Source organism: Motacilla alba, chromosome 1 (genome assembly GCF_015832195.1).
Source record: "Motacilla alba alba isolate MOTALB_02 chromosome 1, Motacilla_alba_V1.0_pri, whole genome shotgun sequence".
Taxonomy (NCBI): Eukaryota; Metazoa; Chordata; class Aves; order Passeriformes; family Motacillidae; genus Motacilla; species Motacilla alba.
In genome coordinates, this window is record NC_052016.1 from 31,662,326 (window position 1) to 31,687,440 (window position 25,115).

At 39.5% G+C, this 25,115-nt stretch overlaps 1 protein-coding gene across 41 annotated transcripts in view; it reads right to left on the reverse strand.

Moving 5' to 3' along the window:
- ZBTB20 (zinc finger and BTB domain containing 20) overlaps positions 1 to 25,115 on the reverse strand; it is a 478,730-nt gene that overhangs the window by 349,039 nt on the left and 104,576 nt on the right. For 27 of the 41 annotated variants that reach the window (XM_038149265.1, XM_038149587.1, XM_038148821.1 and 24 more), the window contains one exon: positions 7,707 to 7,828. The exons of the other annotated variants lie outside the window; for them this stretch is intronic. The gene's annotated coding sequence lies outside the window, so the exon portion shown is untranslated. The remainder of the gene's footprint in view (positions 1 to 7,706; positions 7,829 to 25,115) is intronic. 41 annotated transcript variants of the gene reach the window in all.

Genomic DNA, 25,115 nt, shown 5'->3' on the forward strand with positions numbered 1-25,115 from the left:
AATAGTGAAGAGTTAAAACAAGTAAGTGAACTGGCAAGAGAAAGCAGAAATACTAGCTTGCTTTGCAACCCACCAAAAGATGTCTGATTTTACAAGCAACTCAATTCAAGCATATTTTTTGCTTTAAGCACATGCATGATCTCACCATAATCTTGAGAATAAAAGCATCTCTTCTGCGATGTTCTGTCTTATTTACTAAACAATTACCAGTGTTTGCAGTAAGTGAGGCAACTGGCCCTAAAGAAAACAGCCTCCTACTAAAAAATCTCTGGAATTATTCTACCACAGACCAGGTCCATCAGATGTTTTATGGGAAAACTGGTTCCCACCAAAACCAGCATGTGATCACATAAAAACTGGAAAAGCACAGGAAAGCTGAATTAAGGTTGCTCTGTCAATTTCAGTTCCAGTGTTCACAGGTGTGACTTTAGGTAAATGAAATATTATGTCACTTTTTTTTTCCCCCATGCATTTAATTCCCTGAATTTCCAAACAGCCAAGTGAAAAAGAGTATCTTCTACATACCAACATATCGGTGCTTTGTGGCCATCAACAGCATGGTGAGCTGCAGGACCACCAGACAGACCTCTGCCTTTTGAGAGGCTTCATTAAGAAACTCATAATCACAGTAGGACCTTCTTATTTTCATGGAACAGCTATTTTCAGAGTGCCGAGATGCACAGGCATAGAGTAGAATAAATCAAAAACAACTTCCCTGCCACAAAGGTGCTTCAGTTGATTTCATTCCAAGCCATGAAGACATAAGAACTCTTAAATGTTATCAGAAGATTTTAGAATGGGCAAAACCAAATCCAGTTTTCTAGTAGCAGATTTAAAAACAGCCCACCTGAGGCAGAAGCAGCTCTCCTAAAATGTATGTTTAAAGCTACCACAACTAATTAAAATTTGTTACCTGATAATAAAGCTTATACTCAATTGAGAGTGGTTTCTGTGACGGTGACTGCAAGACAGCAAAACCGGCATCTAATAAATGTAGATAAAGTGCATGAGAGAGCAGAAAGGAAAGTGCAAGGCAAGCTGGAACATCCAAAACATGTAATTTTAACTAGCACAAACATAACAGTAGCATGGGTTCAAGGGAAATTCCACCGAATAGGAGAAATGGTGACTGATTAAGTTGAACTCTTCCTACACATACACTATGTTCAGGCAGCTATGCTCATTCAGTTTAGCAGAAGAAAGTGCCTGCATCATTCCCCTAATCTTCTACACAATCCCACTGCCCTGGGGATTAAGATGCTGATAATAATGATAAGTGAGAAAGGGAAGATTTTTTTTCAAAGACCGGGGAGAGATCTGCGAAACAGGAACAGAGGGGCAGGAGGGGTCTCAGTCAACAGGAATTTTGTCATCTGTACAACCTCAGTCACTTCCTCCTGAGAGAAAATACACATCATCCTCATCACCACTGAATGAACTGACAGTGCACTAGAGTTATTTGTTAATTAGATGAAAAGGTAAAAAAAAAAAAAAAACAACTTGATGCTACCAGCAAACCCTAAATGGCTTTCCTCATGGACCTGAAAGTCCTGCTTTACTGAAGTTCCTGCCACCGCAGCCATCCCTTTCACTGGGAGGGCAAAGACAAATTCACTACTTTGGAAGGAGGAGAAAAACAAGCCACCCACTATTCACCCGGTAGTGCTCCTAAGAGGCACTACCCTGACTGCACTCCCCAAACTGCACTGCTCCTGTAAATGTATACATTACAAACATGCAGGTCTGGAATTTACAGTCAACAAACAGCATTACAAACAACCACCAGAGAATGTATAAACATTTGTAGGAGCAAAAATACTCAGTCTGGCTGCACCACACACAGTGTTTATTTATCTTCCTTAAAGAAGATCAATGGGAGAAGACATTCGAAACAACTTTTTAAACAATGTGTCACTTTGTATTAGTTTATGTCAGTGGGGCTTCTTCCAAGTACTGGTGTCACAGTAAGATATGGATATGTTTAGATAATTTTCTTGTTCCTTTATTCCAGTCATGGCAGCTAGGCATGAGAGAACAGAGAGGAGAAGGGCTGCTAGTCTGATTGAGTTACTGATGTAACATTTGGAATCTTTGCAGCTCAAGAGAAAATTGCTGTGTATTTGTAACCTGAATGCAGGTCAGTAAATTTAAAAGGTCAGGCTGAACGTTTAAAATCTTATTGTTATTAATTCTCCACCAGCTCCCAGTTGTGTGAATGCCAATGAGCAGACTCGGCTCCTACTGGGCTGAGTAACAGTTAGCCTTCACCTCTGAACACCAGGTCCTCAAGAAAATGCAAAAGGAGTTTTGAAGCAATGACTTTCTGCCATACAAACAATTGACTTCCCTGTTCACTCAGGGCACACTTCTTCAAGCACAGGAGGCGCAGATTTTCTTACTGGGGTTTCCTCATTTCTTGCTAACTCATTAGCTTCATGTCAAGGCAACTGAGTTTTCTCCATCCACTTATTTCACACTTTAGGAATACACAAACTATTCTGGTGCCATCTTGCACTAATTTACACAATGTCACAAGATTTGGTGATGATTCTTAATAATACAATTCCCCATAGTACACAGGATTTCTATAACCCCTTTAGTTCAGAGATATCAAAGTACTTTGCAAACAATATGCTTGCCTCACAAACCACCTCCACTGCCTCAGGTTTGTGTCGTTAACCATACTTTGCCACCAAGATAAACTCAGACAGAGCAAGGTAATGCAATTTATCACGGTTACAAAGACAGCAGTAGGATTAGGAGCAGAATGTGAGTTTTGCCTTTCTAGTTCCCCACTTTTGCCAGAAGGACAGCCATCTGAGATGGTGAAATTCAATGAAGTTATGACTATGTCTCAGGTAGATTTCTATTTCTAAGATGCAAATACTATGTAGTGGAATTTATGCTGCTGACCTTCCAAGGGTTTTCTGATTCTATCGAAGCTTTAAGATACTATAGGGAAATATCCACAGGAAAATGAAACCTGAGGTTTTTTTTCTCATTGACTCCCACTTGAAAAGATGTGGATGCTCAGACAGCAAAGCATGCAGAGTCTCAGAACACTGTGTCTGGTGTGTCCCCCTCTCACTTAAGTTATTTGCATCACATACTCCCCTCCTCCAGATCTAAGGCACTAGACTTGATGCTGGATGATTGATTTGTCTAGATTTCTAACACCAGAAAGAATTTATAAGAATAGATGAACATCTGTGACCACATATTTGGTAGTAAACTTGTTTTAAGGATCAGCGTCTTGTGGAGTAGTCACAAAGTCAAGAAGGAAATATTATTAATTTTCAGGCTCTAGTTTAAGCCATGTATTAGTGATTCATTGCTTTACTTTCTATCCTAAATGCACTCTAAAATTTGCCATGCCTCCCCATAAGTTAGTGCCTTCAGTGCTTAATTTTTCAAGGAAAATTTCTCTTGCACAGCCAGTGTAGTAACCTTCTAGTACCGATAGCCTTATATGAAACAGTCTTTTGTTTTAATGACTTCAAAAATCTCTTAAGATCCTTTACCCAGTACTTTTATGAGCAAATAGCTTTCTGCTCTGGGAATGTCATCCCCATTACTAACTGAAAAAAGTACTGCTTATGTATCCCACACCAATAGTGAAACATAATCAAATAAGGAATATTGGTTAGATATTAGACACTGAGCATAGTATGAGAGACACACTGAATCTTCTGTAATTGATGGGAGAACACAGCTTAGTGAAAACAGATCTTGTTTCACAGGAATCCAAAATTCTAGTTTTTAATTTAGTGCTAAAGGGGAAGAAGAAACACAGCTTAACGTACATTCCACTGATAAGGAACCCTACATTCCTGCAGCTTTTAAATGTATTACACAGAAAGAAACATATTTTGTATGCGCATACAGGATCTTCAGCCATAATAACACATGAACAACTGCCATCCACATTACATTACTACTATCCCACTTACCAGTGCTTAAAAGGTGACTCTGTTAGATTGACCAAACTCCCTTAATTTTGATTTTTATAGTTGTGCACCCCGACCTATTAAGTGGGCACACCTTGCACCCTTGCCATTAAAAGACTCCCCAGCAATACATTTGCCCAAATCAGTGCACTCAAACTCCTACAGAAATTATCCAACAGCATGAGCTGACTTAGAAAAATAGTCTGCCTTGCTGTGAAAGAAGAATTGCCCATCAGAACTATCCCACTCACGGCTTTCTTTTTTTTTTATTATTTACTTTTTAATGGAAGCAAAAACCCCTATCATCTCACCTACTCCTCTTTTAATAAGGAATGACTGCCGTGACTACCCCCATCTAGAGCCACCATTCACTGCCAGCACCTCTGCTCTCCTCGTGTGCTTAGAGAATAACTGATTAGCACTTTGCATAATTAACCTGATTAGCACTGTGCATAATCAAACTGATTAGCACTTTGCATAATTAAAAAGAAATAATAATAATAACAATAATAAGCAGTAGGTAATAGCAAAAGCTGCTAGTCCCAATGCCTGTTCGTTAGCTCTAGGATTAGTTTAGTGTGGCATATTTTATTTCTTAAAACTATTTCTTTTAAGTTGCACAAGCTCCTGAGAGGTACAACTTCAAAAATTCTTATTTACTATCAAGATCACTAAGGAAAAAAAGTAGTTGTTCCACTATTACAACTTAGGATTCCTTGTGCCTCCCACTGCTGAAGCTGAAGATATTAACAGGATGGATGCCTGATCTGATGCACCAGGGGTTTGGTTCCCATATCTGTCTACAGTACTGCTATTGGATTCATCATCACAAGATACAGAAGCCTCACATCTTTTAATGCATATATATGCTTGTAATGTACTTCAAGTGTAAGAAAGCTGAATTATTGTTATTGTTGAGATGGATAAGGCAGCAAGATGCATATCCTCAAAAGTAAGTAGGCACTGAATTCTCTCCTGCCCCCAACAATTATTCCAGACCACAGGAAGCATAGGAAGGAATATGGGATTTGTCAGATCCCTGCCCCTAAGCCTACAAAGTTCTTCCCCCATCTGAGTATCACTACGTGTATTTTTTGCAACCTGATTTTGCAATGTGAGAGACAGAAGGTACTTTGTTTGCTAGCCTGTCCCATGTCCAGTGTAAATGTCTCAATTAGGGTTTCAAGGTTAATCACCACCTCCAAAAAAACTGAAGAACATGCATAACCTACCTAGATTGCAAACTCTGTGTAAAATCCATGTTAAATGCCTGCATCATTTATGACTCAGTTCTCCTGGACATTCAATACCATACAGCTTAGAAGAGTGGTGCCCCAAGAGAGTCAGTAAAACACCAACATTTTCTGCTTGCTAACGTGGGCTCATCCCTCCTAGTCATCAATATATCCCATGTTACTCCTCAATTTAACCTCATCTTCTCTCTCAAGCATCCTTATATTACAGCTCAGATTTCCTTTGCATTCCTCCCAATCTTCACCATACATATTCTATCATGCCTTCAAGAGTACCTGAAATATTCACTGCCAAACCTCCACCATGCTCTTACAATCACCCTGCCTACATTTCCCACTGGGTAGCAGACACTTTGTGGGTTCTCTGCTGACTGCTAAGGCCAGGGTGGTTGGGACACTGGTCAGCTGGGGCTCAGCTTGTTCTGAGTGATCAGTCTGACTGCTCTTCAGCTGTCTAGAAAGGAATGCAGACTGCACACACTGCTCAGATGCAGCACACAGCATGGACCTGTCCTAGAACTGTGGCAAACATATTCCCATTCTGTCCAAGCCTCCCTTGTACAATCCCTCTCATAAAATAAGCCAATGAGGAACTGAGGGATGGAAATAGCAATAAAAGATAATCTTTTCATAATTAGCTGGAAATGAACTACCCATGCAGAGAGGTCTCTCCATCACTCTAAGCTAAAGAACCCAAATGAACAACGAAGGGTGCGGAGCTAGTTACTCACTTAACAAGTTGTTTAGTTTCAGAAAAAATATGTTGCTGTAGAGATTTCTCAAGTCCAAATGTTCCTGGGGAAGGTAGTTCCAGTAATTCTGGGAAGGAAGCCAGTCTTTTGGCTTTGTATGTAAATATTTAAACAACATTATTTTTATATACATATATTTTATACACATGTACATATATGTCTTTAGAATTCCAGACTTGCAAAACTGCAACAGAAAAAATAGGCAAGTTGACATACAGTTATTGTCTCTGCCTGAAACCATGCTAACTGCCCATCAGAAACAAAATGCAACAAAGACTTGAAGATAATTGAACCATATCACCTTTATATATACTGGTCTACTCAAACAGAAGTGCTGAAAGATCAGGAGTAGAAATTCAAAAGGTAGAGAGATGTCTCAAATTTCATCTCCTTAGAAGTGGCAAGAAAATAAGGTTCATGTATTTTAAATCTTTCAGAACTCAGATGGATACAAGTGCTCCACCCATAGGTGTGGAATCTCCAGTTTTGGATGACACAAAGCCTCACATTCTGAGCATTTTAGTGTTATGACACCTGACAGTAAAGCTGCAGCTTCATATTTAGAAAGGTCACTGCTGCTTCAGGCTTAAATCAGGTCCATACCTCAAAAGGGATAACTTGGCAGAAAATGTAAGTGAAAGAATGGAAATGCATCGGGCACTGAGCACTGGGGAATAAATAAAATTGGGGGAAAAAAAAGCTTTAAAATTGTTGAGGAGAGGGTTGACAAAATGGATGAAGATGATTTAGTGAGAAAAAGCACCCAGTCAGGGCATACGATGAATGAATCAATCTATGAAAATAAAATTTACCACATGAATTCCACCTTCATCTACTCATAAGCAGAAAACACAACCTAGTACAAGGTACATGTGTGTAAATTCATAGCTACATGATTTAAAGAAATAAAATACTTATGAGTACAATACCTACATGTCTGTATGTATAGAACAGCCAGTGAGTTTTAGGAACACAGAAGTGCATAGACATAAAAAACCACACAGAAAACAGGACCAAGAATAGGGCAAGCCTTTAAAAAAATATTTTATTTGCTTTATAAAAAGCCTTCACCCAAAGTTTGAGGGGCTTTTGCAATCTTACATTTTTCTATTGCAAAATACACCTGCTTTCTTCTCTTTTTTTCCCCTAAACTAAATATTTCTTCCATCTAATGACTCTCTTTATTAGACAGCATCTAATTTGCATACATTTACATACAATTTAACTGCTAGCTTGTGAGAACAAAGAAATGGCTCTGTATTGCACTGAAGGACAATACTCAGAAAGGAAGGTATAAAAACCAGCTAGCTCGGTGGCTGTATATTCCCTTTGTTTCAGAAATACTAGGAGTTTTAAACACACTACTTAAAGGGTGAAAAAGATTATTTCATCAAACAATGAAAAAAGATACAGTGCAGCTTCCTTTTAACGCATTCTCTCTCTGGCCTGGTTAATGGGATTTAAGGGTCCAATATTTCTTTGCTTTCTTCTGTTTCTTTTATTAGAACTGATGGATTTAATTCTGTCACATATTTTACTTCATATTTTATTCCTATAACAATCTGTGCTGAAGTTCAGCTCCAATGCTAATTCAATACAATCTTCCTTTCCTTGCAGTCAGCCTGGAATACAACTGAACGCTCTCTGATGGGCATGAAGTACTCTGCCCTCAATGCCCAGTGCTAATGGATTTTAGAGAGAGTCTGCCAGAGCTTTACCTCATGGCAACAAGTCTAGAGATAATGAAAACTTACCATGTAGCTGACTGGGAATCAACAGGAAGGGAAGCAGGGCTGAGCTTTGCTTGTGAGAACAGGGAGGGACTGTGGTCAGAGTAAATGCAGGATGTAAAGGATGCGTCAAGCCCTCTAGTTCCCTGAGGAGAGGGGGGGAAAAAGAAGAGGAGAAAATTATCTTTTAAGACCTTGCGTGAAGGAAAACCATTTAGAAACAGTTGTCAGGAACTCCAGCACATGCCCTACCAAAAGTATGATACAATCAGCAAAGTGTTTATCTCCAAAGGCTCTGCAGTTGGAGTACCAATTGCTCTGGACAGCTACAGATCTAATCCATGTAGACTTCACATAAAAACCTTGCAGAAAAAAACCCAAAACATTTCAGGCTGCATGCTGCAGATGCCTACATGCTATCATATGAGCAAAACTACAGAGCAGTTTTCCCATTTGTCCTGCCTGCACAGCAGAGCTGCTAGCTTCACTTCTGACCTCTCCTCCTCCCAACATCTGACTCAGTGACTTGCGCTCAGTGGGGCAGAAAAATAAAGTATCACCAATCAGTGATGTAGGGATGGGTGAATGATGACGCAATCACTCTGGTGGCATGTTCAAAGGGCCTGTCCGACAGAAATTACAAGAGAACATTAGAGATTTACAGAGTTACAAGAGACACCTTTTCTGGTGTAAACAGACCTATTGTAATGGAATGGAATAGGACTATTCTTGGTAAAAAGCACTAGGTCAAGTGAGCCTGCACACAAAGCAGGCGTAAAATTCAGGATCCAGCAGTCATCTGCTCCTTTCCGTTTGCCCCACCCAGCCATGTGGCCGGGGGCACACTGGCTTTGTATGATCAGCACAAGGCCAAGTGTTAATTCCATGGGAATTCTCACTCCAGCATGAGGGGCACGGTAGCACTGTTACTGACCATACAGGAGCCACATCACAAGTTGTACACACAAGAAACTTGTGCCGATACTGCCCTGATATGACTCACTGGCACTCAAAACACATTATGGATTATGTTCAGATGCAAATTTTAATTTAAAGCTGGCTGAAATGTTCATGAAGTTTTAGCTCTTTTTCAAAAGGGAAAATTCCCTAATGCTTACAAAAATGTTTTCTTTTTTTTTTTTCCTCCTCTGCCTGATCTGCTTCTAGTGACAGCAACCAAACCTCATAAAAGAAATTAATCATGCCTTCATATCATTTTCCCTTTTCAAGGGTGGAAAGGTTGAGGTGTGTGATCTTCAGCGTTTCTGATGTATACCAAAATGATGCATTAGAAAACAGTGGAGGAAGGAAATTCCAAAGCCAAAGTTCCCCTGATTATCATATCCTATGCTCACAGCTGTATCTTGCTGAAACCACGGGGTTATCATTTCTAGAACCTTACAAGCATGGCTATGTTATGATGTAAACTGATTTTAACTGGAGCTGTCACAATCCCAACTTTCCTTCACCTCCTTCCACTCCTTGTCACATGTCCCCAAGTCCACCCTAGAGCCAGGACTGCATAAGTGTTTGATTCAGGGAGCTTTCAGCTGAATGAAGGCTTCTTTTCCAGGTGTTTTTAGCAACACCAAACCCTCATTGCAGCTCAAGATCCCGGCTGAAAACTTGGGGGTTAGAGCTAGGGAGGCAACAGAACTGTTCATGCAGAGGAACAGCAACAGAGCAGCATCAACACTGATTCGCTTAAGCTGATGTAGACCTACACCTTGTGATGTCTAGGGCTGCTTTGGTATAACACGGGAGAAATACTCCTATCACACAGCTGGAAGCCAAACCAATCACAGCTTTATAGGTAAAAAAGACCCTACCTCACATGCTAACCTAAAATAAACTGTTGGGCCACACAGATCATACAGAACAGATGCAGTCTGCTTCTGATGAAAAATAGCTTGAGATAATGGTGCACTGCTACAATCTGCACCAAGGGCATTTTCCAAGTGGCAGGTTGAATTAGCCTCAAGTGACATGCATTACAGAGTAACACTTCCCTGAGGCAATGAGGCAAGGTCCCGCACTCAAATGGAAAGAATTGAGCATTCTTGCCAAAGGCAAATGATAAAGCATGTGATTAAGAACCACTGTTACCAGAAGATGGTGAAGCTCATAAAAAATCTTTCAAGGACTTCAGAAAATACACCTGGAGATACAGAGCAGGAATTTTCCTTTACATCTCTACAGTAACCATACTACTCATCTTTTTACTGCTTTCCAGGGAAGAAACGTCAATTCCGTCCTGACTGGAAACTAATTTTGTAACCCTCAGTAGCTCTAAAGCCACTCTGTTCAAATGGCCGTGCAGGATGGGTATCTGGATTTCAGCTGAATACAGAAGACACTGAAGTTGCATTCCTTTTGCTTCTCTGTTCCAGGTAATTGGAATATTTTACATCCTACAAGAGAGATCCTTTGGTGGTAGGGGATCACCTGGCACAACCACCCACAATATCTTCAGGAGAAGGAGTCACTAAGGAAGAGCTTCACTAGCCAGTTAGCACCCACAGGTGATTCAGCATCTTTGGAAAATAAAGTAATTGAGAAAAAGAATCAGTGTAGACACCTGATCTTCACCTGTTTTCATCAGCTCAACAACCAACACACACCTTTTCAGTACTGCAGTTAGAATTTGTATTGCCAAGTTACAACCAGGCCTCAAGGGCAGGACACCAGACCAGGCATAAGATCTGGTGACTTTTCTTCAACAATAACAAAACAATGCTTTCCAGTACGTGAGTCTGAAGCAATGGTATCCACACAACAACTATTTTTCATTCCAGCCTTCCACACACTCTCAAGATGGTTACAGTTATTTTATCAACCACAGGCAGCTGCAGGGGTTGTTACACAAATCTATCCATGTTCAAGTTATGAAACCCCTAGACAAGAGGCTTGGCTGGTTTCCCCAATAGGAGATTCCCATTTTCCTTCAACACTCCTTAAGGTACAGTTATCAGTACAACCCATTTGTGCATATATTCTTCCTGTGGTGCCACTGAATATGTTTCTTTGCAAAATAACTGTCCATTGGAAAGCATGGGTACTTAAATATACACATGATAACACATACGTGCAGACACACATATGAAATAACCTTGGCCAATACCTATTTGATTGAATTAATTTTATTCTTTCCACATTGCAAGAGATGCCCACATAAGTTTTGACTATCTTTAAAACAAAGACAGGAATCTAATATTTTAAATTATGCCAACATTTGAATACTTTCTATTCAAGTGCTCTTGATCAGTTGAAAAATGTATTACCACAACACCAGCCTCAAATTTTATCCTCTTCTTAACAATTCTTCTTGGAGCTTAAAGTTGGTTAAGCAAATCGTTCATCAGATTTTTCCCTTCCCTTTCTTTTATTGTTATATACTCTACTGAAGCTGAGAGATGAAAATGTAAAAGCTGGTTTAAGCAGAAGACTAATTCAGTGGAAGTCCTATTGCACCAAATTAAGCATTGGCATTTATCAAGTTCCACTCTTTGTACATATGGGTGGGATTATTAAAAAGGAACAAGGGTGTGATTCTCTTTCCACTTAAATTAGGGCAAAGAAGTCAAAGTTGAATGCATCAACAACATATTCAGACCAGTTTTGAGTATTTTTGAAGATCCTCCCCATTCCAACCTGCCCAGAAAGCAGGCATAAACAAATAATTAATAAACAAACTTCTACCACTTTGTGCTCTGGAAGCAACATCCACAAGCTGCAGTTTGTGCAGCTCTGTCAAGTTAGGGATGCTGTGAGTTTCTTTTTAAATACAACCAATATTTCTGAAGTTAGTTCTTTCAAACATTCATTTAGATTTGATAAATTATATTAAATACAATTTGCCTCAGCAGCATTTCAAAGCATGACAGCCAGAGCACGAACAGGTCATTTTTACACAGAGTGTACAATCTCCTCAGTTGTGTAGACAGCCTGGATTATGTATGCAGGCCCACACTCCCTGAGATAACAAAATTACCCGGCTCACACTCCAAGCCAGTCAGAAACCGTGGAGTCGCAGAGAGCAAAGTCAAGCCCGAGCCAATCAGTCCTGCTAAGCAGCTGCTATCTCAGTTGCTTATTAGTTCACCAGTACACTGGCCACGACCAAAGGCTTGAGATGGGCTTACAGTATGCACAGAACAAAATTGTCTCTGCTTTCAAATACCACAGAAACACAACCATGAACGAATACTATCAAAGGGTAGAGGTAGGAGAGAAACCTCTTGTTAAATTTACTCAAAACATTATTTTTTGAACACTGAAGAGAAAATCCTTACTCTTGAATACTGTATAATAACAGAACCATGCTGCTTGCTGGCAGAATGCTAAGTTTCATTTTCAGCAGAAAAAAAAATTGTATTATAATTTTTCCTGATTTAGATGGGGTTTAGGTCAACCTTAGCTACATACAAATGAATGTTTTGTTCAAATTACAGGGTAATTTTAATTAGGACACCCTGCTAGACATCCTGTTGTTCTATTTAATGGACTTTCTCAATTATGAGAAGAAACACCACCCCACCCGCCTGCGACTTAAAGTAAAAATTATGCTGAATAAATATACAAAGGCAAAAATTATTATTCTGTATTAGATCTTTTTATTTCTGTTAATCTTTATTTGGCAATTGCTGTATCAAAAGGGCAGAGTTCAGAATCCCACACCCATTAAACACCTGTTTAAAAACCACTTGAAGCACTGGAACCAGCCAAATATGTCCCAATTAAGCAGAAATGCTGGCACTGCTGTCTCGAGTAAGGAACACCCATTGCCATTTGCTCTCATTAGGTTAAACTGGTTTCTTGGGACATAGCTGAATTCCTGATTATGTGCATTGCAAATGGATGGAGAACACCAGAACAATAAAATTTAATTCAGCATAGCCTTCTGTCCAGTTGTCAAACACGGAATTTTGGGAAAAGCAAAAACTGAAGCTTTGAGAAGTGGACAAGTATGTATGAGAGAGCTTATATGTCTTTTAAGAAACTGCCTGGTCAATGTAACAGGAAGAATTGGGTTGGGATTTCTTCTTGAAAATGCTCTCTGATTTAGAGCACATTTCATTTTTGTTAGCATCTCCTCCTCTGTACTTTGCATTAGTTTGATTCGCTTACAGAGCTTTATTTGTTATTGAGAAGCACAACACAGTATCTTTTCATATTCACTTCGGTGTTAAATTGGTCACATATTTCTTTGTATGTTTATGATGCAGTGATAGAAGGCGAAGCCCAGAAAATAAAAGATTTGTTTGTAGATCAGACATTGTACTGCAAGTTTTCCAAATATTTTTGTCAACCTAAATAAGTAAGGGCTCTTCTAGAAAGGCCGACTGCATGGTACACAGAAGAATCTTACCTGTCACTCATTTAACCTCTTGACTCCTGTCAAGGATGTGGATATGCTTGCCAGCAAGTGACTAGTCAAGTGGTCTTTTACCAAATACTCAATAATACATTTCAGGGTGGTGCCACTAGACAAAATCAGAGTAGAGTGGTAGTGATTAAAAAGTATGTTTGAAATGGTTCTAATATCCATGCTCAATCCTCTATAATCCTGCTTCATTATCAATTTATTAACTTCCTTTGTTGTCCTTTCTGTCACCCTCCTGTGACAGTTACTAATACATCTTAGTTTGAAAACTGCTGTACTCCATAGGCACAAAAAGCTAGCATGCTTCACATAAAATCGATCAGTTATCTGTTTCCAAGTAAGAGATGTACAGTCTCTGAATGGATACCTTCAAATTAAATGTACAAAAAGCATGGTTCAGTACAATAAACACCACTTCATTTGCAACTCATCGTCAGGATGTTAGCAGACTGAAAAAAACATCTATATAGTTTTCTCTTCACTTATGCCAGATAGACTTCTTCAGAACATAAATCCTGCTGGTTCTCTACTACCTCTTGTACTTAGTGTAGAATTCACAATTATTTAGTGCCTACATTTCTAAAGTAAACTTTAGTACATGAAAAAAAAAAAGCATTCTAGAAATAAAATATATCCACTAGCACTTGCTGCTGACCTAAAACTATATTTATTTTCAACACAACCATAAGAGTGGCAGATGCTTTCTTGTTCTGGCTGGCTTCAAATGGCACTAAGAAATCCTAAGATAGACACCTGCATACTTACTCTTTGCTTGTTTCCCCTCCACACCCCTGAGTATTTTTGGGTACAAACAACATTTTTGAATTTGCTGTTGCTATTTATTTAGATATTCATGGGTGCTATGCTCATTGTGGTGTCAAGAACAGCTTCCCTTCTAGAATACTACTGATCTCACCAAAGGATGCTAGGTACTCAAAACATCTGAAAAAGATAAACTATTCCATATTTACTCTCCATTATTTAATTCACAAAAAGTGTTGCTTATAGTGAAAATGTTTTAAAATAGTATCTCTAAAAATTGAGAGCCACAGTCCTTGTCTGTTTCTTAACTTAAGCCTTAGTAGCTTTCCCTCTTAGAACTGGTGGCTGACATTTTATTCAGTAGATGATATCTGCAGCTGCAACACTTCCAGACTACAAAGAGTAGCAAAAGGTATCATTACAGATGGATGTTTTTATTGGGAGACATTTTCAGACTAACCAAAAGGGAGTAGGAAAGACAGAGTGTAGACTAGAAGAAAACAAAATAAATCCACAAACAAACAAAACACTACAAATCACAACAGGACAAGAGAAAAATCAAGTGGTGACATTATCTCACTGGATTAGTAAAAACAATTCTGTCCTGATTGGAATTTCATTTTTCTTCTTTCTCTTGTAGTTCCATCAGACAAATATTAAAATGTTTTGCTGCACCACTTTCACAATTACACATTATACAAGGTAGTTTATCAGGGTATGTAAGCACACAATGCAAATTAAAAGGTAAAACCAGAAGTATTTTATACTGCAAAAACAAATAAATAAAGGGAAACATCACCTGTATACTGCAAAAATCCCAAACCAAATTAATTCTATATGTTTAAACTGGCATGTAACTTCCACTGAATTGAAATTGTATTTTGAGCCCCAGAGAAGTTGCCTTCAGTAATACCTTTCAAATGCCTGAGCTCAATAAACCACAGAGAGCTGTTGATTACCACATGTGCTGGAGCAGAGATGGAATAATCCAGGGGAAGAGAGACTTTGTCTACATCCCAAATATCTACAGACAAACCAAAACCTTTCACAATGTGATATAAATGCAAGATGTAGATTAAAAGAAGAGAAAGAAAGAGAAAGAGAAAGAGAAAAAGAGAAAGAGCTTCCGAACCTGGAACACTTGTGTAATTGACTTTTAATTCCCCAAAATAGCAATTTTTAAAGCTGTTGCAGGAGGCGATCGAGTCCCATACATTAGCTGAGGAAAAAACTCTCTCAACCCTAGAAATAAGTGGTAATACCAAAAAAAAAGGTGTGGGGAGATAGAGAGCAAAAGAGCAAGTGAGATGTGGGGTTAATACCAAATATGAAAACAGCTGGAATTAAAAATCCAGATACATCCTTTATCTCTGGGGCATGGAGGGACAAAATAAAAGGGAGGCACATAAACTACATGCACAAACTAAGGGGAAGTCAATGGAGGGATATATTAAAAAAATTAACATTGCAATATGCCATCTTGTAATATTACACTGAAAACCACACCACTGTGTGTTGCTACTGTATTTGGCCAAGTGCACTACTGTGTTTAATTTGAACTTTGATTACAATAACTCACAGGATACAGAGAGGCAACCAAGTGACTCACAGTCCCTTCTGAAATCTTACCATATTAAAAGTTTGACTGGAGTAGGAACACAGTAACCAAAATCTATGTACACTACACCAGAGGAAGGGAGCAGAAGTATTGAACAGAACCTCCCAGGACTCCTTGGTCATTTGTTACACATAAAGAACAGTAACTCTGTTGTGCCAGCAGTGGAACCTTTAGAGCAGCAGATAAATTTGGTGCTGCCTGCATCAGACACAGCAAACCATGGGCTGCCCAATTTTCTAAGGAGGGCACAGACGCTCTGCACACCTGAGCACGATTAAGTCTTACTGCTTATGAAGAAGAGAGTCTGTGTTGGCAGTGCAGTTGCTTGAAGGGGAGGGAGGCAGTTGGAGTGGAAGCATAAACCTGTTTCTGCTCACTACCAACATTATTGCAGGCACCAGTAATGAGGTGTCTGGGCTAGAAGGGGAAAGGGATATAGGAGCTGGAATGCTTTATCAGCTCCAAGACCAATGCTGGTTTTGGCACTATTTTCACTCTAGTGAGTTACAAACAACAAAAAAAACCAACCAAGCAGGTGCTAGCAATCTGAGAGACCACATGCCAGCTACAGCTGCTTCAAACTGATTCAATTACATCTGCCTGAACAGTCCCAGGACATTGAATCCACTTAAGGGGACCACAAGTCGAAGGGAGACCCAGTAGTTTGGGATCTTAAGACTCCATTAATTTAAAGTGGAAACCCTCCCAACTGAAATGGGAGGAGGGTATTCATACAGGGTCTGAACCATATGATCACACTCAGACTAGGACAAGATGGAAGAGAGCACATTCATGACACTGGGATACACAGTAAAAGCTCATTAGAAATAATGCCTCAAAATTTTCCCGAAGCAGTCCGGCAGCAGTGCCTTGTTTCCCAAAACACTGGGTGCAGTACATTTGCTTAAACATGCTCTTGGGATTGGGACTTCACTCCAAACCTTGTTTGTACAAAAAGGGGCCAAGCAGCTGGGAAATTCTGGAGTGTAGTGTGTCCTCATTAGCTTCCATCTGCCATCAGAACTCAGCTCATGGCAAGTTTGGCTAAGTCCTGGTGTTCTCAGGTCCAAATCTGGGTCAGTTTTAATTACACTATACAGAATTCAGTGTGCAGTTTTTAAATCCTTATTATACAGCACAGAAGAACGGGCAGCTCTCCAACTAATCAATTTTTTAAAAGTACATATATAAAAATTTTAAACTAGGCTAGACAGACAGTGGGTGGAAGAGAAAAAAAATGTATAAGTGAGTACAGGGGTTAGTTAAGAGAACTGTTAGCAAAAGTGGGTCACCAGCAAGTTCTGCTTTAAAACTTCAAAGGAAGAGGAAGAAGGAAAAGAAACTCTTCATTTTTTAAGACACTGAAACTGATGTGCAAGATGTATACAATTCATACTGCTTTAAGAATCAGCATGGGTTACACACAATAATACTGCAGCCAGATTTTTATGATGAGGAAGATGGATTGTCTTGTGGCTACAGGACTATAACAGGCACTGGCTGACCTATTCCCATACCTTTAACTGTGTTATTGCCAGGGTTGGGGAAGTAATTTTCCTCAAGGGCAAAGCCTTTAAGTCCGCAGGTACAAAAAAAGGTGTGGGGGTTAGAGGTACAGTTCAATGGCATTCTTGAAGGTGACAGGGAAATGCAGGATGTTAGTCTAAATCCTTAACTAATTAATGTGTTTTGGACTACTTCGACTGCTATTTATTTTCTCTCTTTCTATGCCATCAAATAGCCATCAGCCAGGTCAGAACTTGAAAAGAGTTTTTCTTGCCAGGTTGCTGGCAAACAAAATCATAGAGGCACAGATAGCTGCATGTTTTTCACTGAACAGACACTCGGGACAGGATAGCACGCCAAATCTTATCTATGCAAATTGGGCTAAAATCTACTCTCAAAGTCATCAACCAGAATCTGCCCTGTTTAGAATCTTTGTCAGATGCAAGGGAGCAAGTAGAAGTCTTCAGTGACAGCTACCGACATAAAGGTAGCTCAGAAATGGAGAGGGATGATCAAGGAGCAGAGAAAATAGCAATGAAATGATAGATGCTTGTTAGATAAGCATAATATTCTGCCATCTCCTTACACAAAAACTACACCTTCAAAGATTTCCAAGGTTTTTTTAACCATTTCTATGAAAAACTCCTGTTAAAAAAAGACACCCCTTCATACAACTTGTTAGCATTGTCATAGTTTTCATTTCAGAATTACAGCATAGTACAAAGACAACAAAATCCTGCACTCTCCCTTGTACTTCTTCACTTGGTGGCTAATCCATACATTTCCAGCTGCTGGATGAATCTAGCACATTCTGACACAGCATGAAATGCACTACTAACTATTTCAGAATCAACAAAAGCTACAAGGCTGGAGTAACCACTCAGTGCTCTTTATTTGAGAGGAAGCTTTTTCTTTACGGTAACCTCCCTCTTTCAGATGTGGCCTCTCATATCCAAAAATCCATACATTCAACACATTACACAACAATTCAAGCAGAAATTAATTAAAAACAAACTAAAAACCCCAAAACCTTATCAGAGGAATATCACAATCTCAAAGACCCCCCGACCTTCTCCATTTCAGTACCTAGTTCACAAATGGAGGAGGTTTTTTTACCCATACCACCTGACTGGTCTCAAGTTCTATCCCCACCTGGGCCCACTTGTATTAATTAGGACAATTAGCTTCACCGTCTCCAAATAATTTTCAATTCAGTTAAGCTTGGAGAAAAAAAAAGGCAAGCTGAAACCACAGACTGGGCAAGGTGACCCTCAGCTACTGAAGAAGAAAATTACCCCATGGAGATCTGTTTTCTGAGGGTCTGGCTTCTTAAGGAAACTTTTTGCTATGAAGTGTAGTTCAATAGCGGAGCAAAATGGAGCGGGAGAACGATAACGCAGCAAACATGAGTAAATTTAGCCCAGACAGTATCACTGTAATAGAATGATTACATTCTGTAGCAGAAGTGAAATTTCAGTGCTGAGAGGTAGACTATTTTATCTTTTAAAGCACTGTTACTGATGTGAGGCATGTCTGATGGACTATTTGAAGACATAACCGACCAGTAACTAGGCAGAACAGCCAAGCTGTGAACCCAAAGAAGAGTGGAGTAACAATTCCATCTAGTGCTGCACGTCCTCTGAAACACTGACAAGGAAACTCAGTGATGGAACAGGTGGCTACTTGGGAAGCCCAGGATGAGAGGACTGTGTAGTTTGTAAGGAAAGTTCATATTCTAATTATTTTTTTTGGTTTTATATCATGTACTGATGGCGCTTTATTAGATGATTTTACATTCCTCTTTCCATGGCTTGTCTTCCTTTTCCTCTTCCTCCATTTGACATTCGAATTAGAATAAACCAAGCCAGAAGGTGAAAGTCAAAGATGGCTAGCACTGTATCCAAACACTAAGGTGGACTTTTTCTAGGCTCTGAGTAAACTTAAGGACCAGAAATATGACAACAGGTATCACTCACTACCGGCTGCAATGGTGGAACCACAGAGTAGAAGGAACACTTCCCCTTTAAGTGTCTTTATATATCAGTGTCTAGACATGTGGAAGATGCAGCATTGAAAACAAGCTCTCCTTTGCTCTCCACTCAAAACAAAAACCCCACCACTAACAACAACAAAACCCAACAAGATGAGAGACTACAGGGTAAAAGGAAAGGGTCTGCCCAGGCTCACAACCCTAGAGGCAGACTTCTTTCTTTCCCTTCCTCCTTTTAAAACCATGCCTGGATGCGACCCAAGTTAGTCACCGTAACTCTTCTGTCTTCAGCTTCCAATGCATCCACTTCCGACTTGTCTACTGTCACTCTGGCTAGCTCAAGATGTATTTGCTAGCCCCAAAGTCTCTCCAGGGAGCCTATGGAAGAGGAGATTGTCTGGTATTTCCTGAACAATCCAAGCTGTTTGTGTGTAGCCAAGCTCCCAGTGAAGCACATCATCTTGCTACAATTCTACTCATGAGGAAACAGTGAAAGACATGTCATGGCATTTGAAGGCGGATATCGTCTATGGCAACAAAGCAAGGATACCATTGTGCGCTAGGGGACATTTTATTTTGTAGACTGTTAGAATCCAGGGATGTTAAAAACATAGGAGTCATTTACAGAATGAATTAAAATATGGTGGTCACAAGTTAGAAATTAAAGAGAGAATCTTCTCAGACATATTTCCACTAGAATTTCAGACTACTGAGTTCATCTTACTGTACCTACATGTAGCATCTCATAAAATCCTTTTTTTGGGGTCTGTCCTCCCCACTGCATCAGCTGGAATACTTGAGACAACAGTATGATTTATAAAATGAGTAAGTCTCTCAACTTTATTGTACTTGGCTGCAAGAACTTTAAGTCATTTCCTTAACATTTGAATGCCATTTTTCTATTGCACTTTATTTTTGAGTGGGTGTTTTTGGCGCTATACAGTTTATGTAAAATGAAGCAGTACATAAGAAAATGTAACACCTATTCTCACGTGTTTCATAAACATCCAGCCCCTGACTTGTGTGTGCTGTGCAGCACAGTTGCTATTGCCAGCTAACAACATGTACTAAACTGACATAGCAAGTCCTACAGATCTCATTTTTTTTAAATTTTAGAAACAGTGAAGCCATATTAAAAGGAATTTGCCAAATTACCTGCAGAGAAGGAGGAAACCTGCAATTTTCTTACTGCAGTGATGAGACGGTATCAAGAACAGTGCTAAACAAGGCCAACCAAAGAGACCACAAATACTTTACTAAAGAATAATACTTCTGTATCTTGTTCTTGAACAAAAACTGAGAGCTCCCACTAAAGGGATGTCAACTTTCAAGTTTTTTTAGTCCTGCCTGCATGACAGAAGACAGCAAAAAGAGCACACATACTTACACACATATCTCAGCTTATTCCCTTCAATGATTTGATAGCCAAACTAATGTCAGAAGATGAATTCAGAAGGCCCTTTATGGCGAGACAGATTATAACCCAAGTTTAAGACAGAAAAGGAAATTACAACAGAAAAACACAGGGACAACCATGAAAAGAGAGTTTACAACATAACTGCTTTTGTACAGCAATATGAGATAAACACCAATTATCACAATTTTCTAGATGAGGAAACAAAAAGCTCTGATCACAAAATAAATCAAGGGACTCCTGCTGAATGTACATGATTATGTCATACTTTGGTTTCTATTAATTTTACCACGTTTACCCTCAGTACCTGACAACTAGTGCTTTATATATTCAGATAAAGAAGACAACAACAACAACAGATAAGCACTGAAGCATGCATTTGGAACACGATTCAAATGAAAACCTACCATGCCCACAACACATCCCTCTGCAGATGAGCAGACAGGCTCAGGAGCATGTCCCTGACTTGAGCCAGGACAGTTACTCACTGTATGTGTGGGCAGGACAAATGAGAAGTCTTGCTGCCTGGCACTAAATCTTTCTAGCGGCTGAGCTGCTGGCAAACCTCTGGCCAGGCATTTTCTGAGCAAGGGGTTATGTATTTCATATATATATATATATACACATATATACACACACACACACAATATATATATATGTCTATTTGTTACATTATTTTTTCATTAAGTGGTCCTAGACAAGCTTTTCTTTTTCATGAGTGTATCTAATTTCCTAATAGCCAGACTTCCTTCTGCTTTTTCTTCATCTTGGGATAATTACTTCCATTGTCAATATTAGCACTATGTGTCTAAAGGAGATTTTCTGGAGCTGCAGAAAAGAGATCAGTCTATAGATCACTCCTTCTTGGTTAAAACTGCATAGAGTGCAAACAGATCTCAAGACAACAGCAAATCTGCTCCCATCTCATGATGTAGATTTCAACAGATTGTAAGGATGCTGTAGCTTTGTGGTTTGTTTAACTAGATGTATCACATACTAACTCCTTTTACAAGCGCAAAGAGATGCTTTATTGAGCCAAGAGGCACAAACTGGGCAGATATGAAGATGAAATGGTATGAATTTGCCAGTCAAACAGTGTGACTGCATCTGCTGCTTGGATGCTGTCTAAATAGGCCAAGATCAAGGTTGAAAGGACTGATTTGATCCTGATCCCTCAAAGTAAACAAGACCAGAAATCAAAGCTCATAATAAAATTTAAAATTATCCAATGAAGTAATCTTGTATTTCCCCACTGTAATGCATATATAATGTAAGGATGTGCCTGTGTGCACACTTTCACACTCAAATTCGTCTTATCCCCTGCATTTCTATGTTCCACCACTGCAAACACACTCTGAAAGAACAAAATTGCTGGAGGAAAAGAGCACACATTGGAGCAGAGAACTTGTGTGCCACCGTTCCGCTTTTGTAATCAAAAAGCACCTATTCACAACTCCTCGTCTCACCTCCCTGCCCCTTTACCAACGAGGAACTCACCTTACTTCCCTATAATGCTTTCCTTGGCCAAGTCTGCAACCCCAGGCAACCCAGCCTTGACTGCAGGCAGCAAAGGCGGACGAGCTCAGCTCAAGAGTTTGACATGCTTGCTGCATGTCACACAACAAAAGCAACCTGCTAACGAGCTGCTATGTGCTCTCTCGAAGTCACAGCTGCCAGCAACAATTGAGCAAGTGCAGCCTAACTTTTCAGGATTCCTGCCTGTTGCCCAGGAACCACACAAAGCACTGGAGATTTTAAACAGGTTCAAACAGTGCTCTTCTCCCATGTCAGACTGCACAGCCTCTGAAACAGTCACACATGAAGAACCAGAAAGCAGGAAATGAACTTTCAAAATACGATCAGAGCTCCTAGTGATGATGCAAGACTTTGATGACCTGTGAAAAACAGGTTGTACATAGCAGTATGAGTAGAAGCAAGAAGGCTTGGTCAGGCTTCGTGAAACCTGCTTTTCCCAGAAATATGCAACCATATTATAACTGTGGTTTCACATTTAAAAAAAATTGTCAGTGTTTTTCACCTGCAAAATATTTTGTTAATTTAGGAGGTAACATTTCTGAACAAGCAATGATTCACAACATGTAATGAGCACCAAAAATAAATGAAAAGGGTGTCTTTCAAAGCTTACTTTTATAATAATTTGATAGCTGCATAGGAATTCTTAATGCACAAAACTGTCTTTCATATAAGTGGCTTTAAAAGCATAATACAAATCACGTACATTATCTAATTGTGTGTATGTACAGAAATTCTACATGTACCATCTGTTTACAGCTCATTGCTTAACATTATAACCTTGTACATACACAGCTCAGTGCATAGGTGGTACCATAGGTAAACACAAATTGTATCTCCTGAACTGAAAATCTGTGAGTCAACTTTTAATAGGCTCGTTAGAAAAGACAGCACTAACTCCAGAACGGTTTGTTTTGTCAATATTGCCTACGCTGTGTTAAGGTCATCAGTACGAGTTTGTTACTAGCCACGTTCCCACACGGGTAATCAGGCAAATTCCTGTTAATTTCAGGCAGAATCTTGCCTGAATTGGAAGGGAGTGGGAACTGGTTAAGGTCATTAACCAGATGGCCACTGAGATCTGGCATTCTCACGCTGGGATCAGCTGCTCTACCTGCTACTTACAAGCCCACTCACAAGCCCAGGCACAGGTCAAGCCTTGAGCAAGGCTCTTTTGCCGTTCCTTCAGAAATGTAATGTTACAATGCTGACACACATGCTAAGGGCTTCTGTGTAAACTGGAAGCACTCAGGTTTTATCTCCCTTTTTGGATCCAGCTTTTCACTTGGATATGAGGCTGAAAAGGCTAAAGGGTTCTCTTGTACAGACGCCAACAAAAACAAAGGTAAACTTAGAATTTTCATTAACTGTAAATTACAAGAGCAAACAGAAATAAGGATTGATGTGAGCAACAGGGAATGCTAAAGCTTCACCAAATGTAATGTGTAATGCTTCAACCCAAACATATTTTGGGATGACTGCCAAGAAGATGGGTATAAATGTGGGAGGCTTAGTAGAGTACAGTTTGAGCTAAAATGTGTAAAGTTTTCACTTGTGCTAAGGAAACATTCGTAGCTAGGTAAAAACAAGGCCTTATGAAAAATCCAATTTTACATCTAATCTAAATTTCCCTGGGCAAAGCAACTGCTCTCTTCCTAAAGTGATCCTGAAGATAGCTGGCAGTAGCATATAATTATTGTGGATAGTATTGCCATGGGCTAGGCATTAGATGAAGATTGTAAATTCTCGAGGTGTCTTATCCAGCACTACGTGGTTTGATGTATTCATCTAAACCTGAATTGGAATCACTCATCATGATGCTTTTGTTATTTGGTGGTCCAATTACATCTGTAGAACCAGGAGACAGAAGCATTGGCTCTAACAAGTTTTCTTGCGCGATCTTAGATTACACTGTTATATGTTAGCTCTTCGGCCTAGAAACTCCGAGTGGTGAAGGATAAAGTATCCTAATTATCAGAGTTTCTCCAGTGAAGCACATTACAGTATCCTATACGTTTTTGGGGCTGCAGGGGGAAGGGCATTAAATAACCCAATAATCTCAATTTGCTGCTTAAAATCCCCCAGCACAAAAAGGCCTACGTGGCTGAGGTTTGGTTATCTACTGTCAGAGCTGTGCTCAACAGTAAGAGTAGGAAGCTCTTCGAGCTCTACTAGAAGACTAGCTCATGAACTAAGATTTGAGTTTACTTTCAGTGAGATAAACAATTAATAGTTCTAGTAAGGGCAAGAGACTGGAAAGTAAAAGGCTATAAATGCTGTAGAAATTTTCAACATGCGCTCATTTCTCAGCTTTTCTAAAGCTACTTTCCTCTTGAGTTGACAGACCAATTATTTCAGGAAAAAAAGTCAGTGTTAGTGAAGCTTTTAACCTATTTTTTCTGCATGGACTTCAGATAGCTTATACAGTAATGAAGGTCCAAAAAGGCATTTTACTGGCTACCACTTCAGCTTTATTCATCTGATTAGTTACAAAATATTTAGAGAGCAACACAAGCTACTTCATGTTTCTCCATGTTAAATGCAGGGTATATCCTTCCCTCTCTGTGCCTGAGACGATGCATTTCTTAGGTTCTCCAGATCTGCAGCTGACAGATACTGACAAGCTTTTGATTCCCCTTAATGCACCTCCAGTTTCACAGATGTGGAAGTAAGAAGTTCCTATTGGAACACAGTAGAGGACTTATACTAACAATACTCATCCCAGTACTTGGCAAATAAACATTACCCTCTGATAAAGAGGTGGTTACAACAGGAACTTATCCCATCTAAAACAGAAAAATCTGAGAAGATACCAACTATTCATTCCATTGTTCCACATGTAGATCTATTCAGCTGGGGGGGGAGATCGAAGGTGACAACCCTAGGAATATATGCACATAATGCTACTTGTCACCAGATGTTATAACACAGCCTCCAGTAGCAGGGGAAACTGTGTCCTTCCATTCACTGGGGAATGTCTTTCCTAAGGCTGATATGGGCATGAGAATGATGAGAGCATGTAGGAAGGATTCAAATGTAAATGCAGGTCAGATTTGTTTCTAATGGCTTAGTAGCAGGGGAAGACATTTCTTAGGTTGTCCAAGAAAGCACTCTACAGAAGTGTGCAATAAAGTTTAATGACAACAGTGATTCAAAAAATTCTCTTTAAACTCTAGGTAAGGATCCTTGACATTATGGAACAGGCCAAGATTCACCATTTTGGCAAT